General features: G+C 38.9%; 1 long non-coding RNA gene across 5 annotated transcripts in view; it reads left to right on the top strand.

The window, feature by feature from the left end:
* Window positions 1-19,822, top strand: part of LOC102902579 — a 70,375-nt gene that overhangs the window by 41,619 nt on the left and 8,934 nt on the right. For 3 of the 5 annotated variants that reach the window (XR_006587943.1, XR_006587941.1, XR_006587944.1), the window contains 6 exons: window positions 1,138-1,199; window positions 6,399-8,206; window positions 11,876-11,958; window positions 13,891-13,998; window positions 17,983-18,121; window positions 18,533-18,673. This is a non-coding gene — a long non-coding RNA (uncharacterized LOC102902579). The remainder of the gene's footprint in view (window positions 1-1,137; window positions 1,200-6,398; window positions 8,207-11,875; window positions 11,959-13,890; window positions 13,999-17,982; window positions 18,122-18,532; window positions 18,674-19,822) is intronic. The other 2 variants (XR_006587942.1, XR_002737278.2) reach the window with 2 other exon arrangements.

Here is a 19,822-nt window from a genome sequence, read left to right as displayed (position 1 = left end):
CAAAGAGATGCCTGCTTCATTAGAGTCCATACAAAATGCCTTTCCCGAGCATGTCTTCTCTTGGCTTCAGCTTCCAGCCGCAATCTTGAATAACTTTGAAGATGTGCGAGGGAGTGTTTCAGGTATCCATTACTCTTGGTGGGAAAGGAAGGCCTGAAAATAGACAAGGAAAGTCTGCTTGGCTTCTTCCCTCCCTCTCCCAGCTCTGTCGCTGTTTTCTGCAAATGCTTTACCATTGCTTATCTAGACAGCAGCTGACACGGGCCACTGATTCACTCTGGGTTGAAAAAGTGACCTCTTGAGGATAGTAATCTCTTTAGTCTGTGATTGTAGAATTGTGACTCACTCCTTCTGTAACACCAAAAAAAAAAAAAAGTCAACTTAGAAACAAACATATGTGAAAGTTGTCAGTAATAAACTTCAAAGGTGGTCAGTTTTGTTTTTGTTTTTGTTTTTTTAAATTTATAGCATTAGATGGATGAACATAGTGTGATGTAACTTCCAGCTAATTGTCATTGTCCTCCCAACTCATCCTAGCTTCGGCTTTGGCTTCCTCTTTCTGGTTGGACAAAGATTAGAGTGAGGGTAGGATCATGTTCCCAGGTCTCTTGTCCACATTTCCTGACATTCTTTGGCCTTATGGACCCATGGAGGGACTTCCATCAGAGTTGGGCTCCTGGCCTCTCCCACCTTCACCTCCATGGGAAGACTTGTCACACCTCGCTGGATAACTTGAGGGAAAGATTGACATGCTCAGGTCAGGCCCCTCTGGACGCCCTTCAGGGTCTGCCTGTCCACTGAATGGGTTAACCTGCACCTTCACATCCCAGGCTGCTCTGCTTCTTTCGGGGAGGCCAAGAGCATGGGAGGGACCTGTGGTTGGCAGGTGCTTGAGTGAGTTTAATTCTGGGGTTATTTAGAGTTAAGAAGCCTGTTGTAGGCACACATCTAAGTGGCATCTCCATAGCCCCTTAACCCCTCCAATCCAGTATTTATTTGTGATAATACTGATTTTTTAAAATCTCCTGCCACAGTCAAATCCATAGAGATAGGAAGTAGAATGGTGGCGGCTAAGGCCTGTGCCTGAGGGCGAATATGAAGTTATTGTTTAATGGATATGTGGTTTTGGGTTTGCAGGATGAAATGGATTCTAGAGATGGCTGATTGTAATGGCTGCACAACAAAATGAATGCACTTAGGTAGGTAAATTTTATGTGTATTTTGTATTATGTATTTTGTTATGTTTATGTTATGTTATATATTTTAACACAGTAAAATAAATGGAAAAAACAAGTTCCTTCCAGTTTCTTTGCCTATGTCCCCCAGGACTGGACACATCATACACTTAACTTTCAGTGACTTACAGGAACCAGAAGCTGGAAATGTTACAAAGGACACTTCATCCCCCTTTGATGAGGGGACTTCTATTCTTTTTTTAAGTTATTTTTATTCTATGAGGGGACTTCTCCCCACTTTCTCACCCACTCCTTTCCTTGAGAGGAAAGATGACTTTCCCTGCTAGGCGAGCTCTCACTCACCCTCAGATCCAGCTGGCCTAGAGAAGGCTCCTGTGGAAGTCTTTCCATCTCTACAGGAGATGTTTCAGGGTGTCCAGATTTTCCTTGAACTGGATGGGTTACTTGAATTCTAAAATGAAATACCAGGAAGCCAATTGGATTGTCTATTATGCTGCATTCTTCAACCTAGCTTTTTTTTTCTTTTAATTTTTTTGTTACATTTATTTATTTTCGAGAGACAGAGCGTGAGCACGGGAGGGGCAGAGAGAGAGGGAGACACAGAATCAGAAGCAGGCTTCAGGCTCTGAGCTGTCAGCACAGAGCCCGACGCAGGGCTCAAACCCATGAACCCTGAGATCATGATGTGAGCCGAAGTCGGACACTTAACTGACTGAGCCACCCAGGCTTCCCTCTTCAACCTAGCTTTTACAAATTTGTTCATTAGCCAAATAGTCATTGACTACTTATGTGTTCCAACTCTTCTGAGCACTTGGGACAGAGTGATGAAGCTATTATTTTTATCTCTATCTGTCCAGTTCCTGGGTATTAATGCTTCATTAGGGAAGGAAAACAAAACTGGGGAAGGAAAGAAAAATGTTCAATGCATTATGTATTGAACCCCTTAAGCCTCTACAATTAACATATCCTTTGTTTAATGTAGAATTGATTAATATTTGTTTATTCAATATATATTGAGTCCCTGTGATAAGTAAGTCACTGAGATGAACAACAGTCTTTGTGAAGCTCCAAGTCTAGTAGGGAAAAAAGAAACACCAGCAAGTACATTCAATACATTATAACTGATGGATAGTGTGGTATGAGCAGAAACAGGACTGTAATTAGCATATTCTTATTTTAAGTAGTTCAATATGGAATACATATCAAATTCTCAATATACCCTTAACTGAAAGCAGTAATCCCTACCACCTTCTTTTTAAAATTCTGGCAAATGCGAGAAATACAGAAATTTAGAAAGGAAGACTAAGGGTAACAGCAAAAACAACAACAAAACCCCAAAAGCTTTACCTAAAATTAGGACAGAGTCAGATATTATCATGCTTAGAGGTTAGTGCGAACAGGAATCAACACAAAATGGGTACGATTAGCCATCTGCAGGAATCATGGCAGGAAATAAGCCACCTAAGAGATGATTCACAAATGTATTGCTAGCAATTCAAGGGTGTTTTCTACATATCACCAGGGGTCTTAGCATGCTTCCCTAAAAGGGAAGCCATCAATTTAAAATGTAACTAGTAGAAGATTAGTAGTAATTTAAGAAATTGCAAACTGTCATAAGGAAATGATAGAAGATTTGGATGACAGATAAAAAGTATGAAAATGAATAGTATAGTAGAATTTGTCAGTGTGTCCTCACAATCTCTAGGGAAGGAATCTTGCTGATTCTAAAGGCTAGTAAGGGATATCTTAGCAATATTCCTAGGACCGAGGAGAGCAATTTGTCTCATTTGGTAGTTGGATAACCCCTAATTGCAGCTGAGTCTGTTCTTTATTCTATGTTCACTAATTAACTTGCTGATCCAACTGTTGGCCAAGCACAAACTCCCATTGAACTGGCCCAGTAGTCAGGCACAAATGACTACTAATGGTCATCCTGTTAGATATTATCCTCAAGGTAAATTAATGAATGGATATGCTCATGGTTAAACCACTTAGTGAGTTGGATTTAGGGGACTCACTAAGACTCTAGAGCCTGCTCATCTTAGATCACTAATAAAATTAATGTACATTCTACATGTGTTGCTGTCATTCAGATTCAGGGATATTAGCCAAGAGACATAAACAACTAGTATGTCTGTCTGTCTGTCATTCTTTTCCTAATCCCCTCAACTTTGTTCATTTTCCATCCACTCAGGCCTGAAATCATAAAAACTTTCTTTGAATTATCTCCATCATAGGCTAACAATAATCCCATCCAATTAATTTTTCCTTCTTATTCTTCCTTTCACCTAAGTCTGGGCCTTGAAGATATCACAATTATGTGGTGACAAAGTATTTCCAAGTACAAATTGATGTGATTACACACGCCCCACTCCTATTCCACCTAAGTCACTCATTTACTCCCTAAGAGCCCCCCCTCCAGATGAGCGTTAGACAGGCACCCATTGCCACTGTGGACTTCATGCAGAACCAGCAAAAGTGGAAAGTCATTATTCTTAATTTCAAAATCTTAGAGGTGATACTGATAGATTCAATCCACATGTGTGACTTTCCCACCTAGTCTAAAGAAAGAATCTCCAAGCTGGAAAAGAGGGCAATCAAGGGAGGGGCTGCCAGAAAAAAAGAAATAAATACAAGTGTAAGAGTGGTGCCCTGCTTCTGCCCCCTCATGACGAGGCCTGAGAGAGGACACTGCCAATCCTCTTATTTATGTTTGGGGACCCATGCAAAGAAAGTTGTTCTGTTGGAGCAGGGCTGGGAGCTAGCAGACAGTAAGAGTGGGGACAAATTCCCCTCTTCCTCCTCTCATGCTGCCATCATTAAGAAGAACCTGCCAGGTGAAAATGGTAACATGGATGCATTTAGATGCTAGCCAGAGACAGTCTACCTAGTGTCATGAGCTGGAGTGGTGTGGATGGTATCGGAAATCTCCCATGGCCCTCTAGTTCTGAACACTGAGATCGTCTAAGACAGGGACCTGCAAAGTCCTCACCATCTGAATAAGGGCACATCTCAGAAGGAAGATTCTGTGTGGACAGTCTCTGCTCCCAGTGTCTGTCCCATGCCTATGCAGAGGACCACAAGATGAGTGAAATCATGAACAGGCTTCACCATAGTGTGGAGAAAGTTAAATGGAACATCTCTTTTGTCTATCTTCCCACTCCTTTCACCCTATCTTGAAATGATGGAGTTAAACACCCTGAAAAAAAAAACACAGAATAAGACTTGTTTTACCTGGAAGTGACTCGAGTAAATTTTATCCAGCAAGAAAAGTGGAGCTGAGCTCCAGAAGTTAAAATGAATTATAGAAAATGAAGACAGTTATGGGTCTTGTTTTTGTTGTTGCACACTTGACTAAGACCTTTAGAATTTGTACCTGCTACTTTCATATTACTAAAATATCTTTTTAATAAGTTCCCTGCCTCTATCTTACATACCACTGTCAAATTAATCTTCCTAAATGCCTACTTTAACAGTGCACTTGATGACTTCCTATTGCTTTCAGGATGAAGTCCAAGCTCTTCATCCCTGAGGCCTTGTGAAAGGCCCCACACCATCTGCTCCCCAACTACTTTTGAACATTTTACCTCCTGCCATTTTCAGTAGGAATCCTCTGTTCCCAGAAAGCCATCCCTCTGACTTCCAGCCTCAATGCCTTTGTTCAACATCTTCTCTTACCACCTTCATCACATCTAAAGTGTTCTCCCTGCTTCTTTTATAGAAATCTCAACTTACTTCATAATTTGCTTAAACAATTGTTTTTACAGTCCATCCTTGCAGTTTTCTGAACACACCTATCCATTTGCATTCCACTACATGGTAAGAAAAGTAGTGATGGGTTGCCAGGGGAAATGAGAGGAATCCCTCAAGATGGGGTTGTCAGAGAATGCTTCCTAGAAAGTGTGCATATATGTTGGGTCATAAAGGCATGTAAAATTTATATATATAGGGATGGCAAAGATGGGGGAAAAGCAATCTATAGGAAGAGATAAAATTATAGGCAAAGATATTTTCCATACATTTGGGGATTGTTGAGTGGTTGAATCAAGCACGAGCTTGATTTTCTTAACTCCTAAAAGTTATTTTCTTAACTCCTAAAATATTTATTGTCCGTTCCACAAGTTTTGTATGTAACTGATATCTCTGTCTATACCATATCACTTCTCTCCATATACCACATTTTGTAGGTTATGTATCAACCTACCTATTGGAATGTCCAGGTACACATACATAACTTGTCTCCAAGTAGGAAAACATTGCTTGGCATGTTTGGGATGTCTTATCACAGATAATTTCTGATGAGTATCACCACCTTAACCAATGATAATACATGAAAAGTAAAGGAAACTTGGAATCTGTGTCTGAGCACTGACCTCTCAGTAGCACTAATTGTCATTTATTTCTCATTTAGAATTTCTAGGAAATGAAATATCTAAGGTGTCAGCTGTATAGATAGTCAGAATTAACAATGATAATTACAGAATCTGGAGGTAATAAAAGCAACTAGAGAGAAGATAGTGGACATGGAAGAGAGAACAAGGTGATCCAACATGAGGATAACTGGTTATGTAGATACAGAAAACTAAAACAAACAAAACAAAATAAGATGGTGCAAACATGTAACAAAGATTTTTCTAAGTGAATTATTCAATAGAACTTGTGATGCACAATATCACTGCTGACAGAGTCAGTTCTTCTGGGAAGAATGTTGGGCTCCTAACGTGACAAATTGAAGAATTGAAACTTTTTCCCCCCATGGAAAAAATAAATACCGGCTAAATTATTTTAGGTTTAGTTCAAGTAACTTTTGAGTTGAATGAGCTTTTGTAGGCTGATTTAGGTGCAGAATCAATGTTTTTAGAATAGTTTCTATGTGGAAATATGTTCTGAGTGCCAAAGTCCTTAGAAATAGACTTCTAGAACATAAGTCACTTTTTCATTTGGAAGCTATCTATATTTCTTTTGTAATGGCTTCAGAGCCTAGCAGAAAATTATACTTAGAACAGGAATCTAGTAAATACCTGTTGGGGAAGAAAAAATGAATGTATGCAGGTGCTTAATTCTGAATTCACTGGGTGAGACTAGTAATGGTTTGTGTACTGGATGAGAAATGCTCACATTCTTCAAATGATAATTATGAGAAATCACAAGCACAAAATACCTACTACACACTAGAAATTTTAATAAATCTTATCATAACAGGTCAGAAATAATTGTCTCCTCTTGGAAGCCACTGATGGGACAAAACTTTGACATGGATCTGCAGAGTGAAAGGAATGATTCAAAGGGAATCTGGGAATCCACAACATTTGTTTCATTTATTCATTCATTCATTTGTATACATTTATGTATATTCTTTCATCTATTTATCCAGCCTATGTATTAGTTTTCTACCACGACAGTAACCAATATCACAAATTTAGTATTTTAATATAACACACATATAGTACCTTACAATTATGTAGGTTAGAAGTACAGGTGAAAATCAAAGTATCACCTGCCTAGGATCTCATGTGGAAGCTCATAAAAGAATCTTGTAAACTTATAAACCCATTCAAGTTGTTGCCAGAATCCAGTTCCTTACAGATGTAAAGTGAGGTTTTCACTTTCTTTCTCACGGCCAGCTGGAGATTTCCCTTAGCTCCTAGATATCTGTCTCTGATCCTTGCTTATGGCCTTCTACATATAGGAACCAACAACTGGGCAGTCATCCTTCTCATACTTGGAATCTCTCCGACTTCCTGTTACCAGGATAATTCAGGAAATGGTCCACACCATCTTAGGGTTCATAATCTGCATTATATCTGCAAAGTCCCTGTGAATGTAACACATTCACATCCAGGGTGTGAACTTCTCTGGAGTGCCATTCTGCTTACCAAAGCCAACAGTAATTATTGTTGCTATGGACCTTTTCTATTTTCAGTAAATTCTATATCAATGAATGGAGGAGGAGGGCTGCTCAGTAACCTTGTCGAAGCCCTGCCAAGAAGTGACCTCTTAGCCACAGGTTTCATGAACAACCTCACATTTTAGCCATTAAAAAAACAAAACAAAACAAAACAAAAAACAAAACTCATTTCCAACCCTGAACTATGTTAGTAGTTTTCTACTGGTTATTTAAAAAATTATCAAAGTGTATTTTTTAGCTTATAGAATCATAAATAGTCGGCAGAAATTGCACACAAATATATAATAAGGATATGACTTGTGTAACTAATTTATTGCTAAATCTTCTACCTTGTGTGGAAGTGGGGATTCTCATACACTGCTACTGAAAGGTAAATTTCTGGAGTGTGATTTGGCAACATATAGAAAAGCCCCCAAATATGTATAGTCTTTAACACATAAATTGTCATTCCAGGAATTTCTCTGAAAGAAACAACAATGGAGGGGCACCTGGCTGTCTCAGTAGAATGTGTGACTCTTGATCTCAGGGTCTTGAGTTCAAGCCCCATATTGGGTGTAGAGATTACTTAAAAGATAAAAAATCTTAAGAACATATATTTAAAAAAAAGAAATAACAGTAGCTATGGATAAAGCTTTCACTACAAATATAGTCAAATGAACATATATGAATGTAAAGTAAAAAAATAATGATATAAATATATATGAAAATGGTTACAAATTATGCTTCTTCCATACAGTGAAATGATGTTTTATGACAAAACTCGTTGACAGGTTTGGAGATCTGACTTCACAGGGAACCTGTGTCCCCAAATCAGGCCAAACCTGGGAGAGCTAGATAGGGCCCAAATTTTTCCTTGCCCAATAAACAAAAGAAGAAATATCTACATGGTGAATCTGGGCCAAGTTCTAGTATAAATCAAGAAGCATAATTTCCCTTATCCCTGGTGGGACATAGTTGTGGTGAAAGACCTTGGACCGTAACAGGTCTTGAAAACTCCAGAACATCACAGGCAACCTGCCCAAGTTTCCTGAGGGAGAAGTCAGACCGGGAGAGACTTTGTCGTCATGATTCCTACAAGGACCAACAATTGAGAACCTGGCAGGTAGGAGTATAATTCTATGCAAGCTCCCTGGAACTTTTAGATGCAATCCTAGGGCAGGGAAAAATCATGAATTGACTGAGATTAGTTTCTGCTGCCAGTAGAATGAGAAATAAAAATTAAGGTGAATTATGGAAAATAAATTGCATTTCTTGCATATCTGAGATTTCTACACACAATACATGAACAGACAAAGACTGGAAGTAGATATAATTCTATAACAGTGATGGTAGCTATCACTCTAGGTGTTATCATTATGAGTGATATTGACTTTATTGTTTGGAATTTTCATTTGTTAAAATAATGGAATATGTGTGGGTCTCAAATGTGGAAGAAATAATATAATTCTTTATTTTCTCGTATACTCTAATAGAAGCATCAGCCCTATCTAGCACGGGCTCTACCTCAAATAGTCTGAAGCAACCCCCATGTTGAATCAAGCTTCTGAGCCTTATGCTACGTAAATGTGTATATATGTGTGTGTGTGTAGAGGAGGGCCCCCCATCATCATGCAGTTTTCTGTCCACGCTGTTTCCATGTGTGTCATCCATTGTCACCCACCCCATAGTTACTAGAATTAAAAAAAACCACAAAAAAACCTTTTTTTTTCCCAAAAAATTAAAGTTTATTTATTTATTTTGAGAGAGAGACAGAAAGCATGAGTGGGTGACAGGCAGAGAGAGAGGGAGAGAGAGAATCCCAAGCAGGCTCTGCACTGTCAGTGTGGAGCCGAATGTGGGGCTTGAACTCACAAAATGTGAGATCATGACCTGAGTTGAAACCAAGAGCTGGATGCTTAACTAACTGAGCCACCCAGGCACCCCTTCTTATAACCCTTTTTATTTCTGTAAGGACAGCAGTGATGTCCCTTTTTTCATTACTAATTTTGGTAGTTTAAGTCTTTCTTTCTTTCTTTCTTTCTCTCTTTCTTTCTTTCTTTTCTTTCTTTCTTTCTTTCTTTCTTTCTTTCTTTCTTTTCTTCTTCCTTCCTTCCTTTTTTTGTCAGTCTTGATAAAGGTTTGTCAATTTTATTGATCTTTTCAAAAAAGTAACTATTGATTTGTTGATTTTCATAATTATTCTTCTATATTCTATTTCATTCATTTCTGTGCTAATCTTTATTATTTTCTTCCTTGTATTTGTTTTGGGTATAGTTTTTTCTTCTTTTTCCAGTTTCTTAAGGTGAAAACTTAGGTCATTGATTTGAAGTCTTTCTTTTGTTTCAAATATAGGTGTTTACAGCTATAAATTTCTCTTTAAGCACTGTTTTGACTATATGCCATAAGTTCAATGTTAACTTAAATCAAGTTAGTTTTAACACTAAGTTTCAATAAAATTGAGAGAAACTGGCTCAAATATATCTGTATTCCTTTTCCCTTCCTTTTTGCTATAATTGGCATATAAATTACATCTTTATGCATTATAAATCCAGCAACACAATTTTGTAAATATTGTTTATGGAGTTGTTTTTTGAATCAGATAGAAGAAAATAGTTACAAAAAATACACTTATATTGCCTCTTATATTTACCTATACAATTACACTTACTCACGCTCTTTACTTCTTCGTGTGGATTCAAATAAACGTTGAGTGCCTTTCCACTTCAGCCTGTATGGCATCCTTTATTATTTCTTGCAGGGCAGGAAGTTGTCTACTAGCAACAAATTTTCGGTTTTTGTTTGTCTGAAGATATGTTAATTTCACCTTCATTTTTGATGCATAGTGTTGCTGGATATAAGACTGCATTGACAATCTTTTTCTATCAGCACATAAATATATTTTCCAAGGGCTTTCTGGTTTCTATAGTTTCTGATGAGAAGACAGCCCTTAATTGCATTGAGGATCTGTCGTACATTATGAGTCATTTTTCTCTGGCTCTTTTCGCGATTCTCACGTTTGTCTTTGTCTTTCAACAATTTGACCAGGTATCTATGTATAGAGCTCCTTGAATTTATCAAGTCTGAATTTACTGAGCTTTATTGATGTGAAGGTTGGCTTTTAAATCAAACTTTGGAAATTTTCAGCAATTAGTTCTTCAAATATTCTTTCTGCCCCGTTTCTCTTTCTTCTCTTTCTGAGATTCTTATTGTGCATTGTAGTACATTTCTTGCTGTATCACAGGTCTCTCAAGCTCTGTTAACTTTTCTGCCTTCTATTTTCTGTCTGTCCCTCAGACTGTACAATATCAATAGACATATCTTCAGGTTCACTGATTCTTCTTCCAGTTCAAATTTACTGTAGAAACCCTCTAATGGATTTTTAATTTTATTTGTTGTATTTTTAAACTCCAGGGTTTCTATTTGGTTCTTTTGATAATTTCTTTGTATTGTTATTATCTATGTACTGACATATAGTTGTCATATTACATTAATTCTTTAGATTTTGTTTCCTTTAGTTCTTTGAACATACTTAATGTAACTGATTTAAAGTCTTTGTCTAGTAAGGCCAACATCTAGGCCCTCTCAGGGGCAGTTCTGTTGACTGCTTTATTTTCTATGTACAGCCACACCTTCCTGTTTCTTTTCCTGTTTTATAATTTTCTATCAACACCTGCACATTTTATATACTATAATCTGGTAACTCTGGAAATAAGCTATCCCCCCCACTCCCAGCAGAATTTCATATTGTTACAAAGTGTTTTTTGTTGTACTTGTCATTGTTGTTTTTTCTACTTGTTTGTTTAATGACTTTCCTGGACTAATTCTGTATTCCTTGTGAGGCACAGCCACTGAAATCTCTGCTCAATTAGTTTAGTGCTCAGGTGATGTTGGTCAGAGACTTTCTCAGCCAATTGGCTTGAAACAATTGGTTTGCACCAACAGATTTTCCACCCTTTCATGAGGGGCTCTGTGTGTGTGTGTGTGTGTGTGTGTGTGTTTTGGGAACACCTCCACCAGTCTGCCTTAGCCTTGTTCTTCTGCTTATGCAAAGCCTCAAGAACCACAGACTAGAGACTACCATTCTCTCAGATCTTTGGTAGACATGCTCACAGCCCTACCCCTGTGTGTGGCCTTCAACATCCCCAAGGGCATGACAAAGTGTTTCAAAGCCCCTTTGGACATCTCATTCCCCAGAACGGCCTTTTCACTTTTTTGCCACCTCTTGTCTGCCCCAACTGTGAAGTATCACAGCCTCAAGTAGAGGTGATATTAGACAATTACTGATGGTTATTTTTGAAAATTGCTCTTGGGGTTCTGTGTCAGGTAAAATAATGGCAACACCCTGTGAATAGGGCTTTTCCAGGAAGCTGAGAGACAAGTCAAAAAGGGAGAAAACTATGAGAATAGGACTTTATGAGGGGCTTCAAATCCAGTGTGCCTCCCCTGGGGCCTATAAGGCAGCTCGTTTTTGATGTTATTGTGGAGTTGGGGAGATGAAAGAACAACACAGTTCAGCTTTTGAATTTAAAGTCTGACCGTTTATACCCTGACACACACACACACACACACCCCGTTTATGTTTCCAACATTGACATCAGAAAAATACAAAGACAGATGGTGACTTAAATATCCCTATCCATTTGTTAAGGCCTACCTCAAGTGACCCCTTTTGGTTTTCTCATCAATTCTGTCTTCCCTCTGCTAATTTAAATTCTCCTTCCTTTTGCTTGGTCATGCCCTTTTCATATCACTTTTCAACCTGTGTTACTCTTATTTGTATGTGTCTTCCCAGTATTTGCACATATTGTAGGAACAAAAAAGAAAGGAGCAAATGGACACAATCACCTCCAAAAAGTGATAACATTCAATAATAAGGTAAGAGGAAACCCTTCTGATTTTATTTATTTATTTATTTATTTATTTATTTATTTATTTATTTATCTATTTATTTTGATGATAATGTTTTTACAGCTCTGTCTCTATGAAGAAACCATATGGTAAGAAGACCGCTCAGTAGTAGAGGGTTGGTTTAAGCATTCCTGGAAATGAGGCCTAATTTAGGTATGCCTACTATGTAAAGACTTACTCCTAGCCAGTTGGACAAAGGGAGAAAGGAAAAGGAGGTAAAGAAGTGTGGACAGGGAAAAACGAAAAACCTGAAGCATGATTAAGTAGATCTGTAGGTGGTACATTAGTGGTCCTCCCTGTTACCCATGGCCAGAGCAGGCCTTGACAGTGTGTGCATCCTAAAGGAGGCATCATTCTGCAGTCAAGGGCACCCATATGGGTTATAGACTCAGCTCCTGGGAAGAAACAAAGGCCCTCTGTAAGGCCAGTCTTAGAACTCTGAGCCTATTTCGGTAACAAAGAATTTCACCTAAAATTACAAAAGATGACTTAATATGGAAGTGTGTCTTTTATAGATGTGGTATATGTGGAAGCCAAGTTTAGTCTCTTTTGATATTTAAACTGAATAGAAGTTTCTCTTTGGAACCATGCCACACTTGGAGCTTTATCTCCATGCTGCGGTGAACTCTTATTTCACATTAGAGGTCTACTGGTTTGCAGCCCGATCGAATGGAAAGGAATAGATTCTGAGTCAGAATATAAAGGATGTAAGAACAATGTAAAAAAATGGCCAAAGTGGGTTAAAAATTCTATGCCGTTCTCTTCAAGTCTAAGTCTTTTAGTTTTGATTAAAAAGATCACAGAGAATGAATTACTTAGATCCCTTCCTAAGGGGCTTGCTAGCTTAGAGACCACACTGATAAAACCAGGAAGATTAACTACACTCCATTTCTGATATGTGGCCCAGACTCCCTTTGGGTGAATGATGGAGTCAGGCTTTGGTTACAAAGATCACTGATTAAGATTTTTCAGGTGTGGACAGGTAAGAATAAGCAAGAATAATGTACATGATGTATCTAATTGTGATCTTTCTTTATGTATGTAACTCTATGAAAATAATGATATAAATATGTATACTCATTTATATTAATTTATTGGAATAAAAGTGGGAAAACATTAAAAAATACTCACACCAAGGCAGAGTAAATTTTATAATCATCAAACTTTGATCAATACATTTAATAGAAATTTATTTTTCTCATCATGACTAAATAGAAAATAAACTTTCCAATCAGTTTGAGTTTCCATTTTTGCTCAGAACCTTTCAGGGCACCTGGGTGGCTCAGATGGTTAAGCTTCTGACTGTTGATTTAAGCTCAGGTCATGATCATGGTTTGTGAGTTCAAGCCCCGAATTGGGCTCTGCCCTGATAGTGTGGAGCCTGCTTGGGATTCTGTCTCTGCCTTTCTCTCTGTCTCTGTCTCTGTCAAAAATAAATAAACTTAAAAATAAAAAAAGTTTTCCATTCTGCTCAGTCATTACATACACTGGAAGACTTTAGAGCGATAGGATATAAACAATTGTCACTTTGGGGGCACATGGGTGACTCAGTCAGTTAAGCATCTGACTTCAGCTCAGTTCATGATCTCACAGTTTGTGGGTTTGAGCCCCACATCGGGCTCTGTGCTGACGGCTCAGAGCCTGGAGCCTGTTTCAGATTCTGTGTCTCCCTCCCTCTCTGCCCCTCCCTTGCTCGGGCTCTGTCTCTCTGTCTCTCTCAAAAATGAGTAAACTTAAAAAAAATTTTTTTAAATAAATAAAAAGAAAAAAAATTGTCATTTTGGTCTATTGTGCCTTCAAGTAACAAAGCCTATTTTATCTGCTAACTTTAATTACTGTGCGTGGTTTCTTATCTGTGCTTGCCACTGGCTAATCTTGTCCTTCTTGTCATGGTCTCAGATGACACTGGCTGACATTCAGAAGACATTGGATATCTTCTCTTCTAGGGCTTGGAATTTTTCTACCCAGCTAAGAAGGCAACAACCCCAAGATCCCTCCATGGAAATGGTACTGTCCTTCTGCTTGGCTTGCTTACTTGGTAACCATATGAGTGTATCACTTATTCACTGGAAACGGACTTAACCATGGCAATTGCTTTGTTAAATCCTAAGTTCCCATATTTTACAATCATTCACAGTGCTTTACAGAATCCCTTTTTATCTAAGGGAGTTTTGCCCTGCCCTTTTCCCCTTTGAACCATATTTGTATTATTTAACCTTAGAGATAACATACTTATGAATATTCTACCCTCTCAAACTCACATTCACTTGTGAATTACAGACACTTTGGGCTACGGTTGGAATGTCTCTATGTCCATGATATTAATTCCTCACCATTCAAAGGGCTCTTTCATCTCGGTCTCAACTGGGCTCTTAGCAGTAAAGTCAGACTCTTAGAAGAGCCAAGTGAAAATGTAAATTGGTGTTCTTTTAGTTAACATCATTCTTGCTTCCCATTGATGTAAGCCTTCCATCTGGGTACTAGAATACAACAGTTTTTGGTGAGGACTGGAAGTGAGTCAAAAGGACGGCCTGTTGGCCAAACGATGAAAAAAAAAAAAAAAAAGATGATTGGGAAAATGGGTATAAATTTCTAAGGTAGTGTCTCCCCTCCCACCAAAAAAATAAATGCTGCAAATGTTAGTTAAGTAAGGGACAATTGCATTTATTGTATGAATATAAAACTTTATAATACTTTATTGTTAAAAGTGCAAACCATAATCTGAGCTCTCAGTAAGCCATAATCACTGCTCACAGATCACCCACAACAAATATAATAATGATGAAAAAGTTTGAGGTATGAGAACTACCAAAACGTGACACAGACACACAAAGTGAGCAAATGCTATCCGGGCAAAAAAATGCTGCAAACAGACTTGCTGGAGTCAGGGTTCCCACAAGCCTTCAGTCTGTAAAAAACACAATATCTGCAAAGCATAGAAAGGCAAAGCACAAGAAATGAGGTATGCCTGTTTTTCATATTGTGAATATATTTGTTAAATATGAAAATGTTAGGGACTATGCTTAGGGAAAAAGAAGAAATTGAAAACTGCTCATAAAAGACAGTTGCTCACAATCCCGTCACTTGTAAAATTTGGGGTGCTGGCCTATTTATTTCCAGAATGCATGGTATTCACATTTGAAACATCGTGATACTCAACAGGGTGCAAATTATAAATATTAGGTAGATAACATTTCTCATTAAGGAGTTTCTGGCTTCCATTATTTGAATTTTAGCAAACATTTAAATTATGTCTATAAAAGTCTTCTTTCTGTATTCCACCTCTGTGTCTCCCTAAGTCCCTAAAGCCCAGTAAAATGTAGTCATTTTAGATATGGTTTATGTTTGAAATGACGACGCCTCTGAATACAAACAGATATTCATCAGCTAACAGTGGTTGGCAATCAAATGCTTATGAGGGCCTGGCAATTAATTCCTAAAAGTTCCTGGGCAAAGATGTAGTAATACGAACCCCCAAACTTGCCCAGGCTGGCCACAATTTCCCCAAATGGCCCAAGGGCAAATTCAGAGTTGCCATAGTATTGCTCAGTAGGGGAGACGCTGGCTCACAGGCAGAGGAACAAATGAACGCAGGGGCTAATCTGTGCCCTAAGTGAGGACATTTCTTCCCCATGGATCAAACAATGTCAGTTTTCCTCTGCCCTCCAGCAAAATTACATAAAGGGAAATTATGCCTGACTTATCCACAAGAGTTTTTGAGAGTAAATAATGAAAAGGCTAAGGGAAAATTAATAGATTCAGTTAATTTAAACCTTCAAAATAAAATCTGGCTGTTTCAAAAGAAAGGCAAATGAGCCATCTCGGGTTGGGGAGACTGATATTCCGTCCTAGCAAAGAAATTTCGTCAGCGTTGAAAACAGTTTGGGAATAAATAAGCTGGCAGAGCTCTGCATGGTTCAGCACTGAAACTGATCTTACTTTAAATTTTACAAAGTTTCAAAAAGGTGGAAATATGGTAAAATGTCTAAAGGTGCACTTGACATCAGGCTCTCCTATGAATCAACTTGCTAAGCCAAATGGAAATGAGAGGTAGATCTTTTGAAGCTGAAATGAGTCATTGGGAGAGCTTCAGTCTGGGTGAGGAAGGACAAATTATAGGAATAGTGACCTAAACTGTGCTGCTCAGGTTACAGATTTATCAGGGAACTCTATTAGCATCTTATTCCGTGCTGTGCACCCTGTTAGATGTTTTCACACATTATTTTAAAAATAATTCTCAAAATAGATCCTGCACAATTATGTATTCTCATTTTACATATAAAGAAATTGGGATTAGGACAGTGTAAGTCATGTAGCCAAGGTCAGAGAGCTAATAAGAGGCCCAGCCATCCTTGAACTGTCTTCATAGGCCTGTCAGTTTTAATCCCCAAAGAGGTGTGGAAAGTATCATAGACTTCACACCACACACTCTGGAACAAGCTCCTACTCTAGCAAACACTGTTGATACAGTTTTTTAGACACAATCTGAAGGAATATTTGAAAGCAAATAAATCTTAATCTTAATATCATAGTATTTTTCTATATGGAGTATAATATGTGTGATCGTAATGCACATCTCTTCCAAAAAAGATACATTGGAGCTGGAGAAGGTCCAGTGATTGGCAGCAAAAACAAATCTGCTCTTAGGAAGTGATGTCTGTTCAACTAAGTGTATCTGTGATTGTATGCTGCTTAACAACATAATCACAGCAACAAAACAAGTTCAAGGGCACTGTTATAATAGTCTTTCATATAAATATTAATTTGCACCTCCTTCTGTCTTCTCTTTTCAAACATGAAATGGATATCTGATGTTTTTGGCCTCCTTTCCCCAACCAGTGTCTATTTGCAGATATGCTTTGCTTTTGAGCAGTCTTCCCCTCCTCCTGCACTTGGAGTTCATTTGCCCATGTTCTAAGAACAAAAGGGATGACCCGGACTGACTTGTCCATTCTCAGTGATTGGCTCCGTTTGTCGTGTGATTCAGGATGGTCAAATCAAAGTGAACCTGTTGTATTGGTTTCCTGCATCCGCTCTAAAGGATTCCCACAAACCTGGTGAAAACAACAGAAAACTCACTCACAGTTCCTCTGAAATCTATCTCACTAAGGCCAAAATTAAGGTGTCAGCTGGGCAATGCTCTCTCTGGAGGCTCTAGGGGAGAATCTGCTCCTTGCCTCTTCCAGCTTCTGGCGGCTGCCGACATTCCTCGACGTGTGGTCACATCACCTCCATTTCTACCTCCATGGTCACATTACTTTTCCTCTTCTGTGTGTGCAAAGTCTCCCTCTACCTTCTTCTTATAAGGACACTTGTGGTTGCATTTAAAGTGCACCTGGAAAATTCAGGGTAATTTCCCATGTCAAGATTCGTGGGACACCTGGGTGGCTCAGTTGGCTAAGTATCCATGTCTTGATTTCAGCTCAGGTCATGATCTCACAGTCATGGGATTGAGCCTGGAATCAGGCTCCACACTGAGCGTGGAGCCTTTTTGGGATGCTCTCTTTCCCTCTCTCTCTGCTCCAACCCCACTTGCTTGTGTGTGTGTGTGTGTGTGTGCACTCTCTCAAAAAAAAAAAAAGAAAGAAATTTTATTTATTTAAAAAAAAATTTTTTTTACATTTATTTATTTTTGAGAAACAGAGTGAGACAATGCATGAGCGGGGAAGGGGCAGAGAAAGGAGGAGACACAGAATCTGAAGCAGGCTCCAGGCTCTGAGCAAGCGGTCAGCACAGAGCCCGACGCGGGGCTCGAACCCACGAACTGTGAGATCATGACCTGAGCCGAAGTCGGACGCTCAACCGACTGAGCCACCCAGGCGCCCCAAGAAATTTTAACATAATCATATCTGCAAAGACTTTTTTTCCATTATAAAATAGTATTTCCTGGTCTCAGGAATTAGGACCTTTTATCTTTGGGTGGCCATTGTTCAGCCTACTACAGCTGGGCAGAAGTAATGAAAGGAAACGTCATTTTTATTCTGGACTCAGGCGCTGAGCGTATGATCCTGCAGACATATTGCCTCCAAGGGAATACCTGCCTGAGAAGGACCAGAAGGAGAAAGTGGAGCCTAATACAGAAGGAGTGGGGACCTAACGATATACTTTCTGGTGTCTCTCAGGGTCTCAGGTAGGCCAGCCTCTCGACATCAAGTTATTTGAGCTAGTAAATTCCCTTTTTGCTTAAGCCAGATTTTGTAAAATTTTGCCTAGAAAAGGACTAGCATAAATTACATCTCCACTATTAAAGTGTATCTTCCAGAAAAATACCTCGCATTAGGCCCATTTCATAATCACAGGGGATTGGAAAATTTCTACTTAAACCCAATATTTTGGAATACATGTGTGTGCCTTTTAGGAACACTGACTCTGAGCGGAAGGTAGAATCAAGTTGTTCCTGAGTGCTGTCGGGTGTTTTGTTTTTGTTTTTTTTTTACTTTTTCCATTGTTCAGAAATGCTTCTTATTCTCTCCTTTCATGCTGTTTTTCTTTCCACATCACCTGACTCCCACTCGATTTCTTTTCCTTTCTCACTTCAAAGGTTTCCTAATTGAAATGTGCCGAAGCAATTGAAATGTGGTACCTCAGTGAATTACTGTCAGACACCGTAACCTTTCGACCAGCTAGAATCTTGTCGTGAGAGGAGACCGTGTACGTTGGTGAAAGTTTAGAAAAAAGAATCGTAAGTAATTTCACACTGGTAAAGTTCTATAGGATAAGAAGATAATTTTTAAAAAATTAAAAAATTATCCATCGACGACTTAATTTACCTTTTGTATTTGTTCTACCTATTGACAATGAATATTTGTGATATAAAATATTCTGAGCATATACGGTAAAATATATGTTGCAGGGACAGAGATTTGGAATAATGTGAAGCAATGTAGCTTTCAAGATTTAATTTTTAGAAGATGGCCTTTAAAAAGTTTCTTCCAGGGGCGCCTGGGTGGCGCAGTCGGTTAAGCGTCCGACTTCAGCCAGGTCACAATCTTGCGGTCCGGGAGTTCGAGCCCCGCGTCAGGCTCTGGGCTGATGGCTCAGAGCCTGGAGCCTGCTTCCGATTCTGTGTCTCCCTCTCTCTCTGCCCCTCCCCCGTTCATGCTCTGTCTCTCTCTGTCCCAAAAATAAATAAACGTTGAAAAAAAAATTAAAAAAAAAAATAAAAAAAAATAAAAAGTTTCTTCCAGCATTTCTATTGACAAGATGGAGGAATCTGGGCTAGGCAGGTAGACGAGTGGCAGGTTTGTGACCAGGTGAAAACTAGATTAAGGGGGCTCACCACCAGTGTTTATCCAGAGGGGGATCGCTAGGCTGTTTTTCATTTGATGTGTTTGTTAATAACTTAAATCAGGCTAGAATGGTATATTTGTCAAGTTCAAGTGTGACATGTGTTAGGGTCAGGTGTAAGGCAGGGTAAAGATAGGAGTCAGAGGCTAAAAAATTTTAGCAGTCAAAGGCTTTATTTGGGAACTAAGGTCTGGGGCAAGGTTCCGTGACTCAGGGAGAGAGAGAGGAGTCAGGGAAGTCGCCCCCAGGTATGGTGGGGTGGGGTTTTTAAGCTGCAGCGGTTCCGGGTTTAGGTCCGGGTGGGCCTTTTTCCTGTCAGGTCGTGCTGTCCCTGGGTGATTGGTTGACCTCCAGTTTGTTCTGGCACGCTACTAGGGGCTTTTCATTGGTTTGCTCTGGCAAGATGGCCGTCCCCTCTACTGTGGTTCCAAGGACATCCTAACAACATGAACTGGGAGAAACAAAGATTATATATTGAATGACCGAATCCAAAATGAAACCGACAAGCTGGATCTTGAACTAAATCTAATGAAACCAATTTGAA

Source organism: Felis catus, chromosome D3 (genome assembly GCF_018350175.1).
Source record: "Felis catus isolate Fca126 chromosome D3, F.catus_Fca126_mat1.0, whole genome shotgun sequence".
In the NCBI taxonomy this organism is placed as follows: Eukaryota; Metazoa; Chordata; class Mammalia; order Carnivora; family Felidae; genus Felis; species Felis catus.
Note: the sequence above shows the minus strand (reverse complement) of the source record. Positions and strands in the feature narration are given on the sequence as shown.